We start from the raw sequence: 25,454 nt of genomic DNA, 5'->3' as shown, positions 1-25,454 counted from the left end.
ACAATCAGTATAATGAAAATTTTACAACAGCATGTGAGTCCACAGCTATGTCAAACACTCCTCAGAATATCTTCTTGTAGCATACATTGATGCTGCCATTCTGTATAAAGTGCACTTTGCCAGTAATCAAACTGAACTTGTGCTGTGGCAATAACATTAAGTACTGTGTTCTACAGTTTCTGTAAATAGATATTTAGGGGTTCTAATGTGACAGCAGGCAACTTGAGTGTGTATACATTCAAATAACATTTTTGAGACAATTTTAAACCAGCACGTAGCTCCACTTCCTGGTCAGACACTCCTCCCAACATGTTCTTTTCAGCATACAATGATGCTATCCTGCTCTATAAAGTGATACATAACAGTGTTAAAGTCAGACATATGTGGTGTTGGCAGTGTTAAGTTATATGGAATTCAGCATCTATACCTACACAGGTGGAATGGTGAAATCAGACCCAGTCTAATGCTGTGTGTGTGTGGTTGGTGGTACATTACAGTCATTATATGATCTTTGGAATTGCTTTTCATTTCATCACCAGTTAGGAGAACATTTAATGTAGCCCCATGCATCCAACATGCCCTTTTTCCCTCTGACCACATGACATTCTTCCTGCAGAGGATTGGAGGATGTCTTCATCTCAAGGATGCAAGATACATACACACATCATGAAGGAAAGTACTTCCATGAGCCTCTGCAAGACATCTCCATATCACTGGATGTGTGATTGCTAATTCCATCATGGGAATGTGCACATGTCATACATCGTCAGAGGCAGTATGTTATGCACTCAAGCAAATACATACATGTGCACATAGACTTACTAACTTCCATCATATAGCTAGAGGAAGTTTGGTTTAAATGGTATAATAATGGATATGATTTTATGTGATGTTGGTCATTAGCTTATAATGTCCTATGACCCTATAAACAGTTCACATGTCAATGTTAGTGTCATTGATGTGCTATGTTGAAGTGTTATTACAATCTGTGAAGTGAGGTAATGCATTGAAGGTCACTGCTACAATTTGATTACATGTTCTTTCCATACAAACTGTAGAAATATGTCTCCTGAGAACTCTTGACATGTGATGATGCTGCATATATTGTTGGCTTTGTATGGCATGTGTTTTGTAGTGGAGCATATCAAATTTTATGCAGTTCTCATTCAACCATCCCAATGGCACTTGCATGTGTACCTGCCATCATTAAATGCTATGTGACATACATCAATATAAAGGCATACTGATTACATGGGCACATAAGTCTTGTTTCATCCACATGTAGTAATGATGTGATATACACAAAAATATCACATTTTGATTCAAGTGCAACCTTGTGTAATTCATTGTTTGTGCAATCATTTTGCTATTTCTAAGGATTATTGAGGTGGTCACCAGCACCATTGTGTGACTATTAGTATTTGTGTCAGCAACTGTTCTGCATGAGGCACAGCCAACTCATTTGTAATGTGTCCATATATGGTATCAGGCTGCTCAAACCCAGCTTTCCAATGAAAAGTATATAGGCATATGTTGTGTAACTGATGTCATTATGTGACACTGGTAGACTTTTATGACTGTGTGAACAATACCACTGTGTGGCATGTGATGCATAACCAAGGTTGTATTTGAAGGTGTTGTCACAAATCAGTTATTTAAATAAATGTGAGATGTTAAAGGTAATAGTCAGCTAAGCAAAGAGCTGTTTGTGGATGCCTCCAGTCATACGCAACTGGAAAAAATAGATAATCTGCAAAATTATAGTTTATCTTACACTTCACCCCCCCCCCTCCGTTGCCACTGGCCATCAGACAAAGTATGCATATAAACATTACTCAGTTTATTTTCTCAGAAGAGCAGATTATCTGTGTGCTCTCTAAGGCTAAACACACAGAATCAGTGGGCCCTGACAACATCCCAGGTTTCCTATACCATGACTTAAAACCTGACCTAGCAGACACAGTTGGATCCCTACTTCAATACAGGCTCCAGATAGCCTATGTTCTGTCAGTAGGGAGTACAGCAACTGTCATCCATATTAACAAGGGGGACTATCACTTGATGCAGGGAATTATTGACCCATAATCTATGAACCTATGAACCTATGAACCTATAACTCTGACTCTCCTAATCTGTGATGCAGACCAAAGACTCATCATGGACCTTAGCAAAAAGGACACAGGTAATCTCCTGTGTACCCAACCCATTTTTGATTTGTTGAGGTTACATCATGTCTGTTAAATCTGGTCAACATCTTCAAGAAGGTCACCAAGGTCATGCATAAGGAAAAGAGTGTTATCCCACATAACTTGACCTAGCCAAGGCATTTGACACAAACCCACACTCAGGTATTTCTGAGAAACTGTCTCAAGTGGGCATAAACACTTACATCAAGTGGGGAGACAAATGGGTCAATAGATAGGACACATACTGTTGAAGTATGTGAACTCACCTAAAGCTAAAGTCCGTTAACCAGGTTCATACCTCAAGATTCTGTACTAGGCCTTTTCCTGTTCAGTATTTAAGTCTCTTAAGTCAAGAAAAACTTACACATCCTTTGTTTTACCAGCATCGTGGTCTAATGCAAATTTTGGACAATCACTGAATCCAAGAACACTACTGTATACTGCAGAAACTATTAACACACTCAAATGATTGTTGCCACAGCCATGGAGACACACTAGACGAACAAAAAGCATGATTATTTCCTCTTGGAAAACAAATACACAAGCTAAATACAATATAGACAACACTCCACTCTAAGGACCAAGTGTTATATGACCTGGGTACTCAGGTGGAGAGAAAGTGGAACTTCCACCAGCACGTGAGCACAGTGGTGGAAAAACTTTATATGTAGCACAACTGCTGAGTATGAAAAGGTCATCCACATCAAAAGACATTATAGTTCCATTGTTCTCATCCCTCATCACATTAATAATTGAGTGCAATGCACCCTTTTACATATACCTCACCTCACATCTTCCAGGGATGATTTACTCAAGTGTATCACTTTTGCCACAGTGAGGTTCCACACATCTTTTTGATCATATATAAGAATTTTCTGTGATGCATAACTGTAAGAATTGGTAAGTCTGCAGGATACTGGAATGAACTGGATATAACTGTAATAAACTGGAATGAGGCTGTAATTATTAATATATTTATCTACTTATCCAAATTTGTGCTGAACAGGTGCCAGTCTCTCCTTTATGTGCCAAGTCGTCTTGTATCTTTCACAATAAAGTCTGCAAACACTGTAATTTGGTTAAGAATGCTTTATTATGTACAGTGTAGGTAGATGTCAACAACATCCGAATATTGTCTCCATCAACAGTGTTGATAAACTGAAACATTTTGTATATTCTTCATATTCCTTTCCTGCTGAATAGTACAATTAATATTCTGGAATGCTTGATATTCGACCTGATTTCTGTACTTGTACTTGAGTGTCTGTATGGCAGTTAAATTCTGCATATCAGTCTAAACAAGCTAACTTAACTGCCTATATCTGAAGTATTTCCTAACAATACCAAAACCCAGAAAATGTTTACATGCCTCTTTAGCCTTAGTTTCCAAGCCTTGTAAGATCTGTTTGTTCTCAATGTACCGTTCATTCTTTTCTTATCTTATCAGTATTCTTCACTGAAGGTTATTTTCACTGACTGAAAGTGCATTCACTGAAACTGTGTACACACTGTGAAGGCATACTTTAATATGGCTACATTTCTAGACTTACACAAAGAGAATACTGTATTTTTTTACATTTAAATGATACCTGATCTCAAAACTCATCCTGAAGATACCTGGACACGCAGCAATATTGTATTTCTGTATTTACTTTAAAATATGGAAAATAAAATAAAAACACAGGCCTAACCTTACATTTTCAGGCCTATATTATATCCAGGGGTGGCTCGTGCTATTGTTCTGCAGGACTGTAGCCCTCCCAGCTATAAAACAAATAAATAAAATGAAATTAAAACAAAAAAAGAAAATAACTAAATGAAATAAAAAAAATAACTAACAAAATAAAATGTGAGTCCCGGACATTGCACATGCACACTCACACGTTTCCCTGATACTCAGAATGCTGGTGAGACAGTCTGGAGCATATGCACAGAATCCAGACTGTCTCACCAGCAGTCCTGATTGAAATATCAACATTTTTCACTTGGAATATCCAGAAGTCTATGCAGTTGAAACTGCATAGACTGGAAGAGGTTCGGACTGTGACATCCGCAGGTAAGGACGTGCTCTTGCGGGATTCTGCTGCAGTTGACTTTAGGGATTGGCTATTTGCTTGGAGAGACTTCCCTGCAGGGACCGTTGACTTAATTTACTTGTGGATGTATTACTTCGCGGGATTCTTCTGCAGGGACTGTTGACTTCATTTATGGATTGTTCTGGTGAGACTTCAGGTACAGAGAATTGAACAGGATCGCTGGCAGGTACAACAAGGGTGTGTGTGTGTGTGTGTGTGTGTGTGTGTGTGTGTGTGTGTGTGTGTGTGTGTGTGTGTATTATTGCACATGTGCAAACATGTAACAAATGCATCCTGTGCAAACTCAAGCAAGCTGTGTAGCCTCTGAGATTTATTTTACATTTGTACCATTGCAGGGTACTTATACTTAAGAACTTTGGACTGCTCCTTTTGGCAGGGTAATTATTATTCTATTACACAAACATGTATATGTAATAGTAATTGGAGTACATATGTAGCACTTAAAAATCTTTTGCAAACAGACCATAGTTTATGAAAATTTAGGCTATAAATTAGAAATTTGCTCAGGTGAAGTATAAGATATATTTGTTTGCATTTGATTGCATATATTTCCACAACTTCTGATGAAAAATGCAGCCAATATAACCATTTGTAATATTCTACTACTGTGGATTTACTGGTTCTTTTCAATCTGAGTAACTAATCAAAGTATCATTATAGAGTGCATTAAAAAAAGAAGTAATAGATACCATTCTGGCAAGGAAAGATTGTACATGTGTTTTGTGTGTGTGGTGCATGCAGGTATGTGTGTTTAATTTGTTTCTTCTAAAACAAACTGAATATTTTCCCCAGAAAGCAATTGTGAATCTAATTTTGGTGTTTTGTACAAATAACTGATTAGCTCGCTGTTTGATGTCCTTGATCTGCCTGATTCAGTGTTAATATTAGCAAAGTAAACTGCCACTAAATTATAACCAGCAGAAATAGACATTCTTCTATTGCCTTTATACTGTATTTGTTTCTGATATCAAAAGGAATGAACTTTTCCAGCACATTTTTTATGTTTGAAAAGAGCCTCATATTTTGTTCTGTTCTGTTCCTCATAACATCTGTGGTTTCTGAATACTTACATTTTGCGATATTTGATGGTGCAGTAGTAGCATTGTTGCCTCACAGCTACAAGATCTCAGGTTTGATCCTTGGCTAGGGTGCCTTCAATGTGGAATCTGCATGCCCTCCCTGTGTTTGTGTGGGTTTGCTTTTATAGTGCAGTCGTAGCATTGTTGCCTCACAGCTAGAGGTTTTCTGGTTTGATTGTTGGCTGGGGTGCCTTCTGTGTGGAGTCTGCATCTCTTCCCTGTGTGTGTGTGGGTTTGCTCTGGTGTCCTCCCATGTTACAAAGACATGTGTCTGCAGTATTTCTCCCTGGGCCTCTGCTGAAAATAGTGTTTTGTTCCGTCAGATTTCCTGGTTAACAAATGTTAAATAAATAAAATTGACAGGCATTTGAATTTCAGACTTCATAGTCTTCAGAAAGTGCATAGTAGCACAGAACCTTTTATTCTAGCAATTTTCTAAGTTTATAAGATGAATATTTGAAATGTGTCCCTATTTTTGGGACTGTATTCTCCCATTATTGGCTTTGTCCAGGTTTTTTGTGCTAAGTTTGAGAGCTATGACAAGAATTGAATTCACTGAATATGTTTGAGGGCTGTATTCCCCCATTACTGGGTTTGTCCAGGTGTTTTGTGCTAAGAGATTGACAGCTATGGTGAGAACTGAATTCACTAAATGATAACCATTTAAGTTTCAGTCTTCCTCTCTTTCACAAAGCAGCTGATTTGGCATAGTAGTATGTTGCTTTGACTAGTTTGCACAGGGGTCTGGGTTCAAGACTGGGCAATTAAATGTATTGTGGTAATACAGCATTTTATTCTACCAACTTTCCAAGATTATACAAGCAATGTTTAATGTGTCTCTGTTGTTTGGGCTTTTGTCCCCTCCCCCAATAAATGTTGGCTTTTTCCAGATTTCTTGTGCTGTGAAGTTGAGATACAGTTGAGTATTAAATAGATTTTACAAGGAGCCGAGAGCTGCAGGGGAAGAGAAGTTTAGTGCTGCTTATGCTGAGTCAGACTGTTTTGTTAGCACAACAGGTTGTGTACTTGCTTTTGATGCAGACGGCTGTGGGCTCTACTCTCACATGGGGTGGATGCTGTTGTACGGAGAATGTCCTCTTTGGTGAAGATAGTAACTATGAACCTGTTATTAGTTTGCCATCCATTTCCTATTTATCATTTTTTAAATGTAACATAGGCAATTTATTCCTCAGGGGAAGTTGTTTGCTAGCAGCAATCTTTTCATTAGTTACAGATCTCTTTAATGTGGAATTATTTAGACGACTTACTTCTGCAGAGATTGTGCATATTTACTGATACTGGTGTATTGTATAAGTCTGAGTAGAGTTTTTTATGATGGAGATGTTTTTAATTGGGCAGTTTTGTCATTGTTGGTGCATGCATTTGTTTCATTGTTTACTGGAAAAATGTTCAAAACAATAAATTTAAAACACCCTCTAACAACTGTACTGTATTATGCAAGGAATATAATTTAATAAAATCAGGAAGATGTATCACACAACACATGTATGTTTTTGTGTGCTTTGTATGCAAGGGGTCTATCATTTGAAAACAGCCCATAGTTAATCTTTATACTACTCAAATGCATTTTCTTTGAATGTGGATTTCACTGCTGTTTCAATGAATGTGAGTTTCAATGGCAGACTTTTAATGCTAAGTCTATTTTCATTGTGAGACTGCATTGGTTTGTTTAGCAGATGTTTTAGTGTTTGTTCTGTAAAATACAAAATAAAACTTTCAAATAAAATCCAAATCATTGTAGAAGTAAAGCAGTATGCACATTGCAGTGTTTATGGTAAATGGGGTGAAATAGCCAAGTAATGGGACATTGGAATGGCTGCAGGGGGTGGCTCCATTCGACCATGATTTTGTGAGGGGGAAGGATGGCAAACTCAGACAGCCCCGGCTCAGCTGAACTATACCTCTCAACTGTCCAGATTTTCACAGAATGAACAGATTTTTGCTTCCTCATTTTGGTTTGTCCCTCATACAATTTGTGGTTTTCTGGCAAATCATTTAGGAATTAAGTCACTAAATAATGACAGAGGTTGAGTTTCAGACTTCATAACCTTCAGAAAAATGCATGCTAAAGCAAGACCTGATCTATCAACTAAGTTTATACAAAAGCAATTTTTAGTACTGCTTGTATGTTCCCCCAATATATTTGGCCGTGTCCAGATTTCCTGCGTTAACAGGTTAAAAGGTACGTGCAAATTGCTTTATAGAATTGGGCATATCCAAACCTCTCAACTGTTCCTGATTTTGGCTCAAAATATTGCTCTCCCTCTAATCCCTCCACAAAATGTCAATTTTGGAAGAAAACATGGAGGGTTTACAATTAATAAATAACTGTAATAAATAGAGTTATAGATTACTTTTATTTCAGAAATGCATGTAGATTTGTTTATTTTTGTCAGCTGCTCAAGCTAACAGTGCTAATATTAAAAAGTGTCCCTTCTTTGACAGGTTCCCGGCTGTATTGTGTGGCTATTTTATATTTTTGCATAACATTTTTGGTCCATTTTTCATTAAATTGTGGTTTTTCTGGCAAATTTGTGGCAAATCATTAAAGATTGAAGTAAGAAAATATTGACAGACATTTCAGTTTCAGATTTCATACCCTTCAGAAGATTCATACAAATGCCAGACCTACTATTCTATTAGAAAGTTTATAAGAACAATATTTAAATATTGTCCTTACTTTTGGGCCTGACTTTGTCCAGATTTCTTGCTCTGAGGTTGAGAGGTATGACAAATGTGTCAGGGCCATTGCAGTCAGCCAGAGACATTTCAAGTTGTGACATACTTGTTGCACCCCACTCCCCCATGTAGTAAATCTGGATGTGTCCGAGCAAGGCAAGGAGCAGTTATGCGTGTAAGTGTGCGGATTACCCCTCCCCCATCCAAGGTAGACACAAGTACTACAGTGGCTTTTCATCTGTCTTGCTTGATTTTGCAGAATGTTCTGGTTTTCTGTCATATTTTTATACTGTTGATTATGCTTCTTATTATTCAGAATGTGCCTGTTGCTCTATGTTTAAGTAGCAGTGATTTCATGACCATAGGATAAGCTTGTCTGAGATTGTAAGATGCAAGTAAGCTTACTGTTAAAGAATTACCAACATTGAAAGCCTTTTTGTTGTTGCCTTGCAGAGAATACTTACATAACTAGATAATGTATAAGCCTTGTGTATTGAAATGCATATGACAGTATTTGTAATAAAGGACAGGATTACAGTAATTTAAGCAGCTCATTACCTTTGTTGGAGCATTGCTGTCATCTTTGCAGGCTTTACCCATAAACTAAACAGAATTCCAATCTATCATGTGTGGTCCATAACCTGTGCAGCAATCCTTTAAGCAAGTTATCTTGAGCTTGTCTCTTGTTTGCTGTTCATTTTTTATTTTGATCATGTTTCCCAATGAAACAAGTAGATAGTTGTCAGGCAGCAGGTCTTTTTTGGATAAGAAACATTTTCACAAGTGGGGGGGTATCATTGCTATTTTCAGCATGTTACTTGGTACTTTTTATAAAGCTGAATATAAATTATAATTAGAACTGCAGTACAAGGAGAAGTGGTTTGAGATGAGGGCTACTTGTTTGTCTTGTACTTGATTTTAACTGTCAATCCAGTAATGTATTTAAAAAGTAATTTATTCTTTCATGCCTCACAACCTTTTTGTTTCCATCTAGATGTTAAGTAAGCTGTCATGCAGCCAATGCATTGACATATATTTTTTTCTTCTACACTTCATTTTGTCTTGATTGGACCCTCATAATGATGGTTTGGTACCCAGGGCAACGTATTTAATTAAATTTCCAGTTTTTGTGGTTTTGAGCATAGCTCCTCCCCTTTCTAGTTGACCATGCCCCTTCCCATTGGCCCCACCCATTCAACTGTCTCTTGCAGCCCCCCCCTTCGATTTGAAGTCACCAACTGCCACTGACTATGCCTATTTTACAAACTGTATTTATCTAGGATTTATTCTGTAACAATTGTCTCTAAAATTACTGAAATGACATTTACTTCTGTAATTACTTTATAAATCTATTAGTATGGTCTGCAAATGATACTATAATGATCACTAGATTTAATATAAAATAATTTTTCTTTATCTGGTAAATACATTTGCAGTTGAGCATTTATGGTCAGCTTGGATTGAGGTATCTTAACTTTATGATTAATTATAACTTGACAATTCTTTAATGGGTTGTAACTGGTAAACTCTTTTTTTACACCTATAATATATCTACCTTGAAGCATAATTACCATATACTGTATTAACTTGTGTCTGTAAATCTTCAGCTAGATTTGTTACTAATCTTGGAAAAATCTATGTGCTGCAATAGTAGAAGTACCTTTACTAAAACCTATGCTTTCTGTATTACAGATGTATACATTTGCATGCCCTATCAGTGTTGTTTTAACTTTCTGCCTAATGTACAATAATTATTATGTAAGGTTCACTGTATTCTGTAAATTAACAAATTAAGCCAGACATGTTATACCTTAAGTATATTAATACTACTTGTTCCTTAGATAATTTATTTTAATAAACCTTTACTCTTAAAACTGACTGAATATTGTTAAGTGTAATGTAACTGAATGTTGTAAACTGTCTTGTAATGCTGTTAGAAATATATAACTGAGTATGAATGTCATATTTGGAAAGCTGACTGAAATATACTATACTGAGCTCATAACTGAGTATGAATGTCATATTCTGAAACTTGACTGACATCTATACTAAAGTGATACATATTTATACTGAACATCTAAAATTGCTGTGTATAAATGTTATATTCTAGAAAGTGACTAAAATAATAATAAATGAATAATCCTTTCTGCTACTGTTATCTGAACACAGGTAAAAGCATAAAGTGAAATCTGGAAAATGTTATATTCTGGAAACTAAACTACTAGTAAAGGAAAACCTTTTTGTCAGTATTGTCTGAACACAGATGAAAACATTAACTGAAATCTAGTGCTGTTATACAATTGTCTGAAAACATAAAAATATTTGCATATTTGCTTTAACTAAAATCTGCATAAATGGATATTTGTTGTCTACACATTTTAACTTAAAAAAATTTAGATAACTGAAACATATTTAAACATTGAAGGAAAAATAATCTTGTCTTTCTGTAGATACTTGAGTTGTGTACCACAGCTCTTGCCAAGTTTAGTCCTTACTCTGCATTGTCCTAGTCACTGCTGAGGTATTGGTAGGGCCTCCCTAGTGTCATTTCTGTTGTATACTCAGGCCTTCCAAGCTTCCCCTTTCTTATCTCCTATGCAAGGCTGGGTAGCTGATGCAAATTTTTTCTTGACTTTATTTACCTACATTCTGTAAAATCAACCTGGATAATACACAAAAACTGACAGCATGTCTTTTGTAGCAATATCTGTAAAGAACAAAATGCAGTATTAGGTCCTTAAAATAACATTTTCAGCTTTAACAATTACAAACTGATAGCATTTTTGTTGTCATGACTTTATTTACATTTTTCTGCATAAAATACACATTTGCTGCTAATAAGCTCTTGTAAGTCTGTAAACAAACTGATAATGCACTACAGTGGAATGAAAAGGCTGTAACATCATTATTAAATCAAATGGGAACCTCAGTGGCATTGTTTTTCCCTGTCATAACCTCAAATGAGACTAAATTAGTAAACTGACACTGTATTAATATTTCCACATTTTTGCATTTCTGCACCTTTATAAAATTAATCTTAACTGTTGAACTTTTTACTTTTACTCTGTGACCCTCAGACCATAATTTACAAAAACACTTCTTCAGTGTGCAGATCTCTCCGCTTCTTTACCTATAGCTATTTTGTTAGCTGACTTCATTTAACTCATTCAGTACTACTGAATGCTCCAAGGATTTATCATTACTGTCTACAATTTTCTCAGATAAATAGTCAGAACTGTTACTGCATAAAACTGTCACTAATAATATTAAACTGATCTTTACCATACTGTTTAATGCATACACTACTATCTTTAATTCAACTCACTGGGCTGGCCTATAATCTGATAACTCAGTTATGTAAGTCCATGCCTCTGGGCTGCTTGGTAAACTGCAATTGTTGTTTACATAACATATTTATTACTAAAGTTGAACTGATCTGGTCTAATTCTGGAACTTTACTTGTCTGTCCTTTTTACAAGTTATGTGAAGGTTTTTTTTTTTTTTTTTTTTCTAACATGAGATATGAACCTGTGGCTTTAATGACACAAAATATTTTTGCTGCAGTCTTTTCTTGCTTGGGATCTGAACTTTTGACTGTACTGTTACTTTTAAAATGTAGCATTGACTTTAAATTTTGCATTCTGTAAAATAGCAAAACATCATTTAATATCTGTAAATGCTTTTCTGTCTTTGTCTCTATCAGGATATTATTTATGCATTGCAATACTGTACTACCATAACTCAAATGTCTTAACAATGTTTTCTAGACAAAACAATAACACAAAAAATTAATTTGCCAGATCTGTAACTGTAAACTCTTAATTCTGCAAATTAACTAGACTGTCATTTCTGATATACAATATATACAACATGTGCTTCCAGAGTGGTAAATACATAAACCAATTTTAAATCTAGTAATAGTCTGAAACATTACCTGTGTTTTTCTTTTCTTATTGGCCACTCCCAGTCTTTCTTAGCTTTTCTAAGAATAAGATACTGTTTATGAAAATGTGGTAACTTGACTACCTGCACTTTGGCTGTGGCAGCTGAACTGGAATTTATTGTATGTTTAACCCATAAATCTACATATTCATGTTTTAACCCATTCTTAAAATTCTGTACATTTGCATAATCTACTGCACACACATCATACAAGTATACTTTTTGTGCAGTACTGTTTATTTTGTAGCATTTTTATTTTTCCATAAAATCTTGTTACTGAAATCTAAAACAACATGTAACTCTGATAACATGTGCATACCTAGTACAGAACTGCTCACTGCTGTACCCTTTGACCCTTCAAATCTTGACATAGCTGCATTCATATCCTCTAGTAGAGGTCTATTTGCAACTGAAACTGATGTGTCTGTATTAATCAGTACATTATTCTATAATTTATTTTCTGTAAACAATGAAATATTGTCATTTTTCTTAACCTAGAGCAATGATGGATAAATAACCTGGTTTGCTGCTAGACTGCCACACCCTTTATAGATAAGTTGAAATCCTTTTTTACAGAACTAGCAATAACACTAACTTGAGCTTTGCTATGCATTTCTTCTTTATGTTGCCCTAAAACACTTGAAATAACATTGACTTGAGGTAAAGGCCCTGAAGTCTGTATATCATTTATGCTGGTGTTTACTTTATCAGACTGATCAAAATCTACACTCTGATCCATCTTATCCCTCCTCAGTGCAATATTTGCACTGCCTTCTGAAAATAATAAACTAGAATTTGAAACATGCTGAACTTCTGTATGTGAAATAATGTGAACTTGAGACATTACAAATGTTTGCTTTGTGTCTTATCTGAATAATTGCATGTTATGTACATTGACTGTGTTCACGTCTGTAGCTACAATACTGCGACTTAACTCTGTATTTTGAATTACATGTAAACAAGAATTTAGTACATTCTGAACATATGTATCTGAAATAACATGAACTTGAGACATTACAAATGTTTGCTTTGTGTCTTGTCTGGAAATTCATATGTTACATATACTAACTGTGTTTACGTCTGTATCTGCAATACTGCAACTTAACTCTGTATTTCTGAAAATTATAAACAAGAATTTGTGTTAAGTCTGAAACCATACTGATAGAAGTGGACTATTTCTGCAAGTCATGAGTAAGTGTGTCTGTTGCAGACTGCTTCTGTGCTTTAACCCTTTTGCATCTAGAAAGATTTAACACTCCTAAGCTAATAAACTTGAAATTTACATGAACATTTCTGGAACACATTTTTTAGATTGCTTTACCCAATTTTTAACTTTAAACCATACATTTACTGGTGCCTTTATTGTAGAAGTACTGTTTGATATATTTATACCATTTACATATACTGATTTATGTAAACCTTTCTGAGATGCATTGTCTGACTTAGCTAGAAAATGCATTATAACAAAAATAAATGTTTGCATAAGAAAGTTTTTTGATAAATTGATGTTAACTGGATAATGTCTTTTACATTGGTGTTTTGGAGAGTTTTAAGTTCTTTGAGACTTTACTGTAGATTTTCTGAAGTAATGTTCCAAATGAGCACTGTTGCGCTGCAGGATACATGTAGTCTGACTGCTGATAAGGTTGATATGGTGTTAAGGGAATTACTTTAACTATTGCCCCCCCCCGCATCAATGATGGCTTACCATTAAAAGAACTGATATAACTGGAAAAAAACTTTAATGAAACTGGAATGAATGTCTTTATCTGTTAATTACCCAAACTTGTGCTGAACAAGTGGCAGTTTCTCCTCTATGTGCAAGTCTTCTTGTACATTTCACAAAAAAGTCTGAAAATGCTGTAGTTTTTTTAAGAATGCTTTATTATGTACAGTGGAGGTAGATGTTAACAATATCCAAATACTGTCTCCAATAACAGTGCTGATAAACTGATATAGTCTGCATAGTCTTCATATTCCTTTTCTCCTGAATAGTATAATCAATATTCTTGAATGCTGGATATTTGACCTGACTTCTGTACTCAATTGTTGAATGTCTTTACTGCAATTACTTTCTGTATATCACTCCAAACAAACTATCTTAACTGACTGTGTCTGAAGTACTTACTAATAATACCAAAAGCCAATAAGTTTCTACATGCCTCTTTAGCCTTGGTTCCCAAGCTTTGTAAGATCTGTTTGTTCTCAATGTACTGCACATTCTGTTCTTATCAGTATTCTTGACTGAAGGTTATTTTTACTGACTGAAAGGGCATTCACTTAAATGGAAGGCTGTGAAGGCTTGCTTTAATATGGCTGCATTTCTAGACTTATGCAGAGAGAATACTGTATTTTTGTACATTTAAATGATACATGATCTCACAATAACCATTAGGAGCTGACAGTAAAGACTTCCTTTCAAGGTGTTATATAAGATGTATGTGTGATATATCTTCCTGTGATGCAGAAAGTAAATACACATCTCATTGACAACATTGACGGTATGGGTTACATTCACGTAAGTGTGGTTTGTGGCATATATGTATTATGCAAACTTCTCAACTAGCCAGGATTGCTAATAATTTAAACTACAGGTGTAACAGTATCCCTGCCATCACCTCCAAAATATGGTAATTTCTGAGGAAAGTGTGCTTGATTTCCCTTAGAGATTACTAACAAATCCTTACAGAGGTGGAAGTGTGTTCATGCAGAACATCTAAATAACTCAAAATCACATATTTAATTTCATTGACACAGATTACTGTTGCTACTATTATGATGTTGTACATGATTATGGATGCTTCTGTCTACTGTTGTCCATGAGCCTGTTGCTAAGTGTCCTGATTGGCTGAGAAATTACATTAATTTTCAAGCAACTCATTTTGCACATTATCACAATATGCACATACCCCCTATTGTATATACTGTCCTTGATAAATGTCCTCTCCAGTGATCATATCAGGTTGCTTATATCTCAACCAATTATCTCCATTGATATGTGACTGTGTGACAGTGACATAATATATATTAACTGTGTGATAATATGAATATACGCACACAGGAGGTATCATCAGCAGTACATATTATATTATGTACATGTATGATTACTGCTCATGCTGCAACTGTCTTGTCTTTGGGGTGTACGTACATTGATATACCCTTATCTGGTGCACATTATCATGTTTCACTTGTCCTCTTCCCCTTTCTTAATTCCTACCACTCATTTCAGCAGCCCTTTTCTATACACACATTTTCCCAGACTAGTATATTTATAATGCAGTCTATGTACCCTTGATGATCAACACCAAAACTTTATTTCAGTATGCCAAAAACATGTTTGTACTATACTTTGCACTGAGTATACTTTCCTATAATGTGTTAGTACTGTATTCCTTGCCTTGACTGCGGTGGTGGTGCTGCGGTAGCATTGTCACCTCGCAGTAAGATGTTGTCCTGTTCGATTCTCAGATAGAGCGTCTTCTGTGTGGAGACATGCATGAATGGGCATACCTTCATTGAAGGTTGTGCATCAGGGCCAGCAACTCGGCACATAAAAATCTACTGCCAATCATTAGCAGACCGGAGTTCCGCTGTGGTGACCCCTAACCAGGAAAAGCCAAAAGACACAACAGCAACTGTATTCCTTGCCTTAAATTAAACCCTGTTAGGCTTTGTGGCTGTCCGTGCAATCTCACAGAACAAGTTTGGTCTTAAGTAAACTTGTCTGCATGTCTGAATGTGTTCATGCTGCTATACATGGTTTTCTTCCTGGCAACACTACTGCTGGCCATGAAACCATACTTGTATCCATTTAAGCATAATACGCAGCATGCATATGCAATTAGTACTGATGCTCATTGTACAAACATGCAAACTCCATGTATCCTTCGTGCTAAGCATACATGAAGTTTATTGAATGCCCAGGTTTATGTTTATAAACTAACAGAAAAAAAAGTCTGCTTTATCTGGAACTTCATGCGTATATTCAGGCTGTCGTTAAACACTTCAGATTCATATGATTATGTTTGCTTTACATATGTGGGCTGGTATTTGAGATGCTCCCATGTCAGATGCCAGTTCCTTGGCAATCTTAAGAATAGATGCCCTGGATCCCAAAATCCATGCCTAAGAGTAGATCACCAATATGACATTTTGATATGCACAATACCGTTAAGAATATGCACCTGAAGTGGCTTTTTAGGATTCCATATTCCCCCTGCTATCTCAGGTGTGCCTGTTCTGCATTCAGTGTTATATGCTGTAAAGGGTCAGTGTATGGGTATTTTCACAAGACCAGTGTACCCCTACTTAAACTGGAGGATAGCAAGGCCTTCTAAATCCCTATAATCATGCTGGCAGTGACTGACATTTAAGCCTTTTATTCTCCCTGGTGTGTCCCAATCATATCCCATTTATTCTTTGAAAGGAACACTTAGCCTACCCCCTATCAACCTATCCATATTCACATCTCCTCTCAAACTTCAGTACTATCAACAGTAACCTTAACCTTCAGTATTCCATTACTCAGCCTAGAGAGAGAGAGAGAGAGAAGAAATGAAATGACGGCTCCCTCCCAAACCATCTTTTCTGTCAGCTGGTCAAGCGTTATCCACATGCCTCATGAGCGACTGACTCTTACACATCCTCTCTCAAATGAGACAGCAACAGTCACATTTTGCCACCACTGAAACACAGGATGTTGGTTGGTTGTGTGCCTTTGAAGCCTACACAGGTTGGTGTTTGATATACCACCACCTTCAGGCCTCCCCACTCATCATCCTATGCCAGCCTTTTAAGTAAGTGACCAACACAAATGATTATGTCTTTTTTTATCAACCTCAACTATCAGCACTTTGTTGGCTAACAAGGTCAGTGCACAGTGGTCACCATATCTATAAAAGCTGTCTCATGCCAGCTCAACACCTATAGTCTATCTAACTCTCTTTACTGGGCCACTAGCATTATAGATAGTCTTGATATAACCACTACATCTTTGATATGCAGCCTTGATGAATCCTGGTTATGGTGTTTATTAACTTCTGAGATTACTTTATACTGTGAATAATGATCCATATTACAGGTATGTCTATACCAGTTTTAAAGATAATATTGTACTTTATAACATTGAATATGCAATGCACAAACCCATATCAGAGTTTCCGATGTATAGATCTCCATGCTTTATGGCACATTCTTTGTTTCCTAAAATTACCAAAGTGCATCACTCAAAATGTGTCATTCCTTCACATTTATAAGTATCTATTTCTCTCTAAGGCATATGCTATTCCATTTTTGATAGGGAAAATGGGACCTTTCATACTGTATTAATGTGTGAAAACAATATCACTTCATAAATGAGGACATATTTTAGAAATTAGTTATACCTGTTACTTGTTGTCACCACATTGCCTTAAATGTTCATTAATACTTTAGATTCACATCAGTGAGAAAAAAAAAATTGCAGACTTTGCAACTGTTAATTAATGCATCAACACAATTAACAAGATGAAGAAAAGCAAAGGTGACAGTTAAAAAGCTCAAGTCAATTCAGAATTAAAACAAATACTACAGTTGCCATATGTTTCCTTAATATTGTATTAGCTGTTACATGGGGAGAAGTCAAATAAAAATATACTTGGAAGGAATATTCCAATATTCCAGAGATTAACTTTAGATTAAATGATGTGAATCTACTGCCTTGCTTACACAGTTCTTTTACTATTACTTTATATTTGTTATGTTGTTTACCTTGTTTGCTTGAATGGCAAAGTCCAAAAGGCCAGCACTTTTTTCACGAGAGACAATGACCATATATGGTGATCATGCTGGATAGAAGCAATTTAAACAGTATACCATAGGATTATTTTAACATTTTGTTAAAAAATCTTTTCACTATAATTATGTCAGCAAATTATTTTTTTTCTGATTTTGTCCTTTCATTTCCTTTTACTTATGTTTAAGACATTAGTCTATGGTTTTCATGGCTCTTTTCCTTACATGCTCTCACAACTGATTTGCATTTGTTTGCTCCATAGTTGATGGAAAAATGTCAAGAAATTACCTCTGTTAAGTGTTAGTGCATTTGTGATTCTGATTATTGAGAAAATGAAGATATGTATTATGCTATGTATTTTAATTTTGTTTGCATATTTCATTCCAGTCATGTTGCATGCTTTATAATTGGTTGTAATAAATAGGTGAGGTAAATAAATTAATGATATAAGAAGTATAATAAGAGGAAAAGAGAGGAAGAGTTAAAAAGTGCCATGAAACTGAAGAAATGATAAAGTGAACCATGCATGATGTATTCCTAATACGTGTATTACTCTCATATATTCTTTCTTCTTACATTTATTGTGTATATTTGTTTTGACTGTTGGTCTTTTACGATTATTTAAGTTTCTTTCTTTATTTTATTAATTATTTAATTTGGTGGGTGAGCTGCTTCAGGGACCCTTTTGGTTATAGCCTAGACAAAATGGCAGTGTATTAAATAATGCAAGATAAGTAATTTGTTCGGTAACCATATTTCAGCCCTTGCTGTTTGTCAGAGGAAGTTGCAGAACTGTCTGAGGAACATTGGATGCCAGTGGCTATAGTAGTGTGATAGCAAGCTAATGTTAACATAGGATAATCATGCAGGTAGATGGGAACAAGATATAGATGAATTATGTCTCCCTGCAGCTGAATATAAAAGATGGGTTTATTTCTGATTTACTATGGTCAATAGTAATGGTACACATTGCCAGAAAAAAATGTGTGTAGTTATTAGATAAAAAAGTATAAATGGGCTACTGAAAAAAAATTTGCTGAAGATATGTGGATACGGAAGTCTGATGATTCTTGCTGATGCTAGTAACTAGAACAGAAGAGTAAATGAGGAGGTCTAGAGGCATCTATCTACAATTCCAAGATGGCTGCACTCTGAAGAACAGGTTGATTAGAGCTCTCACAAATTGAAAAATAAAACAGAAGTAAATGAGCTGGAGGAAGCTGAAAATGTAGTTAAAATTCAATTGTAGGCCAGTCACTATCCTGTCTAGATATCAGCAAAGAAGACATCTGGAGAAAGTAAGAAGAAACCAACTAGAAAATAAAAAAGGTGAAGAGTCCTGAAGCTGATTAACAAAATGCAGTTCAAGTTTCAGCTTTGATATAGAAGATGGCTTCCATTTATTTATAAGAAAATAAATCAAATGCATTCATATGTGTTTAAAATAAGTGAAAAATATGGAAGAATATATAAAGCCAATTCACAAATATCTGGAAAGAAAAGAAGCTTTACATGGCTATTCAGATGAGCTGATAAAACTGCAGAAATCCGAGGTTAAAATGAAGGAAAAACTGGCTGAATATGAATATTCTCAAAATAACTATTTCAAAAAAAAGTAGATTTAGAAGACAGGGTACTCAGAGAAAACCCAAGACTAAGACTGTCTGCTATACAAGAAAAACTTGAAGGAACAGATGACTTTTTTTGAAAGCACAAATAATTAACTAGACTGGTATTTTGCAACAGGATTGATAATGAAAGTGGGCACTGTCTGTATGCTTCAGTTGTGGCTATGCAGATGAAGCCAAGACCTATATATATATGTATATATATATATATATATATATATATATACATATATATATATATATATATATATATATATATATATATATATATATATATATATATATATATATATATATATATATATATATATATATATATATATATATATATATATATATATATATATATATAGGTATACTATGTTTAATTGAAAACTCATTTCACTGAATTTCAGTTCACCCTCATCAAATTGCTGAAAGCTCAAATTACTGAAATCTCTTTTCACCAAATCTCATTTCACTGAAGGGAAGTACTGGCACTGTGTAGAGCCCTTCTTCCCCCTGTTGTGCGATCCTAGAGTTAGTATATATACTTAAGGGGGCCCACATTGGGATGTGTGGGGGGTGTAACCCCAACCTAGTTTGGTTTTATATTATATTTCACCAAAAGCTTCAAATCAATATATTTTAAACCATAGACATGCATACTTACAACACCAATGACTAACGCTTTCAAGAAGACAATATAAATCCAAACTAAGTTGGGGGCTACACCCCCACACTCCCCAATGTGAGGGGCTGTGCCCCCAACACTCCCCCTAACTATATAGCTATATACCTTATGACAAACTGATTAAGGTTGGTCAGAATCCTCTATTAATGTTGAGTTTAGATTCTGACAACAATGAGACTGTTGAGTGTGATCCTGATCTGCAACTATTTCATTCTGAGATGCGAATACTTGAGAATGATTTATTTAAACTGAAATGCTACCAGTGGCGGTGGCTTCATTTGGAAGCCTGTATTCATCACAAAGTTGTACTTTGGAGCTTCAAGTGTTAAAAATACCTACATATGGGGATACTTACAGTGGCCTTTTGAGAGACTGACAGAAACTGAATCTTGACCTTAATTTTGGATATATGAGACTCTTGGCTGACTTCTTCAGATCCATAGTGGCCAGTCTCTTGGAGGAGATATGTCAACGTGAGAAGAAACTCATGAGTCTAGTTCCTGTTGCCATGTCTCAGAGGGTGCTTAATAAATTACTACACAATGTAATGGCTTATAAGCAGAGGCTGATTGGTCAAAAACAAAAGAAGTTAAAGAGGGATGTGTCAGACTTTAAAAAAGGTTGTACTTTTACATGGCCAAGATCTATTCCATCTAATAGATTAAATTTAGGAAGGAATGATGAGCCGGAGCCTACTATTACCTCTAACAATGAGCCTGTTATTGAAGGGGCATGTGTAGCTGTTTCTACAGAGAGAAATGATGTATCTCTTATTTGTGATAATCCTACAGATGTTGCAACAGGTTCCATACAAGTTTCTTAACCTGTTATACAGAAAAAAAAGACCAATAACATCAGCTTCAATTTTGACCAGCCAACATTTTTTCCGTCCCTCCCACAAACCACCAGGAAATCAGGTTCTTCAATGAAACATCGTTCCCAGAGTCAGGGGAGGAAACAGAGATTAGATCACTCTGGACAAGATACGAACTTGAACAACACCATCAAGAAGATGTGACAAGTACAGACAAAACAATAGTTCACAATCTTTCATCAGAAGTGCTGCACAGAGCACAGTTTTCATTGCTAGAGAATGGTCTGCCATATATTCCAGCAACGGACATGGAGGTAACTGATATTATTTTGGATCTGAAATTATTTGCTCGTGATGTAATGCTTAGAAGCCTGTTTCCCTCTGGGACTAATACATTTTTATACAAAAAGCAGAGTTCTTTTAATCCTTTGCTAGATCCTGTCTTAGAAGTGTTTTGCTGGGTTTGTGAGAGTGACATTCGTGAGATATTTGACAAGAAAAACAGTTGGAATTCCTTTTATAACTTAACTGTTGCTGAATGTACAGAGTTGTCTGAACTGAGAGCTGATAGTCTATCTTTCCACCTAGCCGATAAAGGTGGATCGTTGGAAGTAATGGACAAAGTATTTTATGTTAAATGCATGAATGATATGTTGACAGATGGCACTGTTTATGTGGATTTTGATATTAATATGTTAACATCTCTTATCAATTCAGTACATTCAATGTTAATTGACTATTTGACTTCTAATTTGATTTCTTCAGAACTTTTTAATTATTTTAAGATTGAAGCACCAGTAATACTGGTGCCACATGGTTTACCAAAAATACATAAAAGCCTACATAGGCCTCTGATGAGACCTATTGTAGTGGGACAGGGGTGGTTGGCTGAACCACTGCCCATATATGTTGAGAAAGAATTGAGACCTTTGTTGGACTCATTCCCCACTATCTTAAAGGACACAAGACAGTGTATGGAGGATTTGTATGCTTTTGTGAACATCATCGATCCCATAGAGTTTTGTATAATGGTTACTCTAGATGTACAATCGTTGTTCACTGAGATCCCAAATGATGCCTGGCTTGAGTTTCTTAGTAGATTCCTAACTGAACATAGTTCGTTTAGTTCAGAGAAGATTTAATTAATTTGCTTTCTAGTAGAGTTGATTCTAGAAAATAATATCTTCCTGTTTGAAGGGTGCTATTATTGTCAGAAGCAGGGCATAGCAATGGGTATGCCCTGTGCCAATAGTTATGCTAATTTGGTAATGGCTAATTGGGGAGATGTGTACATTCTCAAGCAAAATGATTTTTCATGTTATGTTGTCTACTGAGTGATGATGCTGTAAGGAAACTAAGATAATTACACTGGCAGTTGCTGTTTGTGAGCATTTAATTGAAAAATGTACATGAGCCATTTTCTTTTCTGTTGAAGAATTGTCTGATTTCTGTTCAGAGAGAGAGATCTGTATATCAGCAGTTGCATGTTCTTTAGTTCCCACTTCTTATTGTTGTCATCAAATTGATCACTTATCTATAGCAAAAAAAAAAAAAAAACAAAGTGAGGGGGTTGTTTCTCATTCTATCTGTAGATGTATCTATGATGTTGACAGACAGAGCTGGCTGACACACTGCAGGGACTGCCTGATAAATGTCCATTACCTTTTTATGTGATAATTACAATTCTTTTCAAGAAGCTTGGAGTTTGTACCTAGAATGTACCATTTTTAGATCCAAAGCATTCACAACCTGTGCTTTAAATTATTGGGCATCAGGTTTTTGTTAAGTTTCTTAAAATAAATCCCTGAAGTTTCTCACCCTTTTGATTCAGTAATGTTCAGTTTTGTCATTGCTTATGTAAAGCATGCTCCTCTATTATTCCATGATGTTACAACAGTTGTATCCCTATTTCAGTTATTGCGGTCCGCAGTAATTCTGGACAGAGAACAAGATTTGTTCTAGACAGAAACCCCTTAGAGTTATTTTTAGTTCAAGAAAGCTCATTTCATGTATTTTCATTCATAAGGTGCTCTTTGTTTTATGTCAGAGTCTTCCTGACAAGGGAGCATAGACCATTTTGTATCTCATAATTTTTATTTAGGGTAGAACAGGATTTTGATTCATGTTTTCATCTGCCTATTAGTATAATGTACTCCTCTGTCTTCACCATTTCCTTGGCTTAAATTAGCATGAGAATCCATGATTGCATTCCCATTGTTAGTGGTACCAGGGTTGGGATGCCCATATGAGCTTCTCTTAATGGTAGATGTTTAGAAGATGACCCTTATTTAGTGTGTAAAGTTTGCATAAAAAAGTGAGGTATCCTCTTTCTGGGTCCTAAAACAAGTGTTATTTTATGTCTTTTGGAGTGAAACACTGTTGAGTGGAAAATTCAGCCTAGATGAATCTCTCAGTTGTAAAGACCACTTCTACAAAATATGTGTTTGTGCTTTAAAAGTTTTGCATGATGATCAAGTGTTCCATCTGTTTCCACAGTTCATGTGGATCAGGTCAGTCATCTTGGGAGGAGAAGGGCGGGCCACACTAGCTTTGATGGGTGTAATTACAAATCTTGCACAGGACTTTGTCTGCCTCATCAACATACTTAACTTTTCAATTCCTTTGTTTACCAGTAAATGTTTGTTTAAGTTCCCTAATCTTTTTGATTGGGGATTGAGCTATTTTTTGTTTGGTTAGGGTCTAAGTTTCTGGTGTCATACTCTCGATCTAATTGACAACTTACTGTGACTGCACATTTTAAGCATGTAGCTCCTTTGTATCGGGGGGTACTCCTTCTGCTTTTCCCTGTTAGGGATACATTTACTCTGTAGAACCTCAGTTATTATAATTGAGCATGTCTTTCTCTGCAGATGGAAGTTTCTCTCCAGGAAGGTTTTTCCACTAGCAGTTCCTTTGACTATATGGCTGCTAACATTTAGGGGAAACATTTCTGATCACTCACAGGGACTGTGTTTATTTGAGAACTAATTCCCAGTGTACCCTTTAACTGTTAGTTATCTTATTCCCTGTTTATTCATGAGGCTTTAAATCAAGATTGTTGACAGCAGAGATGATTTCATGCTAGTTTGGTCTTGCTGTCACAGCCCTTTTAGAAAATAATGCAGTAGTAAACATGTTGTAAATGCATACAATAAATTGTTTGTTTTTAATCTTTTTTAAAAGAATATGATAGCTTTCTAATAATAAAGAAAAAGTAGACTAATAATGACTATAAATGGTGGTATCTGAAAAAGGCAGTTTGGTATTATGTTTTATATATCATGATTTTTCTGTGTCTAGATCATAACAGCAGGTGGGATGTAGTGGGAGTAAGTTTCAGTTGAGAGGGACAGATGATGTATTTTATCTGCTTCTGTTTTCTTATGGGTAGAAGATATTTAGCTAACTAATTGACATGAAGGGGGTACTGTTTAATCCTGAAGTGGTAAACCCTTTGCTGACAGAGATTATTGATGGAGTTGGGGAATCTGTGTTTTATTGAGTTAATAGTACTGGATACTATATTGAGGGTTCCCTATTGAAATATTGAGACTTGGATTGCTGAGTTTGAAATACCGAAAAAACAGGAAAAGAGCAATTTGCAAACATTTCTCTTATCCTTTAAATTTTTTTGCAAGGTATAGGCCCCCCTGCACCCCCACCAGTGTGGAAGAAAAGTCTCCCACACCCTTGAATGTATACCTGTCCCTGAGATCACCATACCTTGAAGAAAGGGGAATATTCTGAGACATGGCAGTCTAAGACTTAGTATACTTAATGTACTTAAGTCCAGAGGTTTGGTTATTTAGTCTCTACATTTTGCAATTTAACAATCTAAGTCCCCACATTTGAAATGCTCATTACCGGGGACTAACAAAACATAAAGGTGATTGTAGCATGAAGATTTGAAGGCAAGAAATGAAAAATACACAAGAAGATTTTGGGTGGGGCAGGTGACTATGCTTGTAAATTTTTGCAATACAGGGGTGGTATTACTTTCAGGAATGGATTGCAGTACCACATAGTGGACCCTGTTAGAGATAATTTAGATGTATTAAATGTATTTGTTACTTAAATGTGGAAAGGTGGAAGGGTGTGATCAGGTGGTATGCTTCTCCAGTGAAATGAGGGAAACTTTATTGACATAGAGATTTAGTTAATATAAGTGGAATGAATAATATTGTTGTGAAACTGGAATTCTTTTGGAATAACAAGTATGACTGGGTACCTTTTAAAATAAATTTATAACATTTAATATCAATGAGAGGGCTGAAGAATTGAGCATTCATTGGAAAAAGGAATAGAATTTTGAGTTCAGATATATGCAGCTCACTTCAGGTTTCGTTACTGTCTAATGTTGAGCCTATGCTTAGGTGACAGTAGAATGTAAATTTTTGCCTGAATGGTTCTTCAGTCAGGAACCAGTGATATTGGAGTTTGTTAAGTTGGGAGGGATACAAAAGATGGGATGAAATGGAGATTTTGTAGAAAGCTTGGTGTTGGAAGAATGATCCAAATTGGAACGACAGAAAGTATTAGGACTTTGATAGCAGTGAGAATTGC

Source organism: Protopterus annectens, chromosome 1.part0 (genome assembly GCF_019279795.1).
Source record: "Protopterus annectens isolate FY-2018-M chromosome 1.part0, PAN1.0, whole genome shotgun sequence".
NCBI classification, from domain to species: Eukaryota; Metazoa; Chordata; order Ceratodontiformes; family Protopteridae; genus Protopterus; species Protopterus annectens.
Note: the sequence above shows the minus strand (reverse complement) of the source record.